The following is a 2,322-nucleotide window of genomic DNA, read 5'->3' as shown; positions in this document are numbered from 1 at the left end:
CTGTTTTCTGTTGGAATTGGAGTGTGTTGGCTGCTAGTTGCTTAACAAGATCATCTAAGGTAGGTTCTGACTTGGGTAATGGTGGTGCTTGTTGCATGGCTTGATTCTGCCTTGGTGGTGGAGCATGGTTGCTTGAAATTGAAGGATGGAACCTCTGCTGAAATGGTTGATTCTGCTGGTATGGCTGCTGCTGGTGCACATGTTGACTGGAGGGGCTGCCATATCTGAGGTTTGGATGGTCTCTCCAACCTGGATTGTAGGTGGCTGAGTATGGATCATACTTGTGTTGTGGCTGCTGCTGGAAAGGTGGATTGTGCTGCTGGAATGGTCTACCAGGGAAGATGCCAGCAACAGATTCATTATTTTCTTGCAATTGTGGGCATTGATCTGTTGTATGGGATGGCAAGGAGCAAATGCCACAAAGCTGCTGCTGGGGTTGCTTTCTCTCTAATGCCAACTGCCTGACCATGGAAGCCAATTCCTCAAGCTTGTTTTCCATCCTTTGCTGGTCCATAGTGGCAGCCACATTGACTTCATTGATGGCTTTTGTAGGAGTGTTAATTCTGGTGCCAAACTGCTGAGCATTTTGTGCCATCTTTGATATCAGCTCTTGTGCAGCTGCTGGGGTCTTCTCTGCCAAAGCTCCTCCACTTGCAGCATCTACCAAGTACCTGTCCATGGGGATTAGACCTTCATAGAGATACTGAATTAGGAGTTGGTCACTTATCTGATGGTGAGGACAGCTGGAACACAACTTCTTGAACCTTTCCCAATACTCATGTAGAGTTTCACCACTCATCTGCCTGATACCACAAATTTCCTTCCTTATTGATGCTGTTCTGGAGGCTGGAAAGAATTTTTCCAAGAAGATCCTTTTCAATCCATCCCAGCTGGTAATGGCAGCTGGTGGCAGGTAGTAGAGCCAATCCTTGGCTGATCCATCAAGTGAGAATGGGAAGGCTCTCAGCTTGATCTGCTCTTCATCTACTCCTTGTGGCCGCATGGTTGAGCAAACAACATGAAATTCTTTTAGATGCTTGTGCGGATCCTCTCCTGCAAGACCATGAAACTTGGGCAACAAGTGGATTAGTCCAGATTTTAGTTCAAAGTTAGCATCCAACTGTGGGTATTGAATACATAGGGGCTGGTAATGCACATCAGGTGCAGCCAGCTCTCTAATGGTTCTACCATCCAAATGACCATGATTTGCATTATTTCCATTACCATTATTTCCATTATTTCCATTATTTCCATTACCATTATCTGCCATATTGATGAATTCTGGAATAGGTTCAGATGAAGTATTAGACACACTATTAGGGTCAATCCTATCCCGAGACTTAAGCTCTCTAGCTTGCCTTCTAAGAGTGTTCTCTAATTCAAGATCCAAGTCAAGTAATGTTTTCTTAGATGACCTGGTCATGCACTAGAGATCAGCACAAAAACAGCACACAAAATGGCCTATGCATACCAAGAACACAAAAACACAAACAAAAACACACAAACACAAAAACACAAAAACAGGTCAAACAATAAGCCCTTAGATGATTTTTTTATGCAATTTTTCACAAAATTTCAACACAAAAACACTGAGGGACCTAAAAACACTAAAAACCACACCAAATTAGCCACTGAGAAACACAAAATGGCCCAAAAAGTGGTCTAAACGTTGGAATTTGGCCAAAAAAGGCTCTTTTCACAACAAAGATGTGAGTATTAATCCCCACACCCCCATTTCTTTGGACACCAAAAATCAGCTCAATCGGAGCAAGTGAAAAGCTGTGAACAGTAACCGGGAAACTGATTTTTTTTTTCAAAACCTGCTCCTATTTTGCCTCAGAAACCATTCTATATGCAAGAAAACATCAAGGAAAGCATATGGACTTGAAAGAATATCAAGTAGGGATGAGAAAGGAAGAGGATAGCACCGGTATCTCGAGCTCAATCCTTAAATAATGCTATCTGTCATGAAGGTGGTCAAAACCGCTGCTGAATGGAAGGCTGCTGTGGGTGATCTCCTTTTGGTTGCAGCTGCTGGGTTATCTATCTGCCAAACGAAAAGAGGGTTAGTGGGAACGTTAAAAGGAATGCTAGAAGAGAAAATAAAAGGAATGCTAAAAGGAAAAATAAAAGGAATGTCCTCTTGGTCAGGTGATCTGCTGTCAGAGGCAGAAAAGTAGGATTCAGCTTTCTAAAAATGGTTATGCTCTCCTGATCTGCTGCAGGCTTGTCTACTTGCTGTGTGAGCTTGCTTTTCAGCACCTATCAGAGCTCATGAAGACCAGAGAAGGACACAAGGTGTGCTACTGAAAATCAGAGAAG

At 43.0% G+C, this 2,322-nt stretch overlaps 1 non-coding gene across 1 annotated transcript; it reads left to right on the top strand.

Annotated features, from left to right (window-relative positions):
- The first annotated feature begins 725 nt into the window (after positions 1-725).
- LOC127789414 (small nucleolar RNA R71) lies at positions 726-830 on the top strand. The gene has a single exon (XR_008020586.1). It is a non-coding gene; the product is annotated as a small nucleolar RNA R71 (small nucleolar RNA).
- Positions 831-2,322: the final 1,492 nt, after the last annotated feature.

The sequence above is a fragment of the Diospyros lotus genome, chromosome 13 (assembly GCF_014633365.1).
Source record: "Diospyros lotus cultivar Yz01 chromosome 13, ASM1463336v1, whole genome shotgun sequence".
Lineage (NCBI taxonomy): Eukaryota > Viridiplantae > Streptophyta > Magnoliopsida > Ericales > Ebenaceae > Diospyros > Diospyros lotus.
Note: the sequence above shows the minus strand (reverse complement) of the source record. Positions and strands in the feature narration are given on the sequence as shown.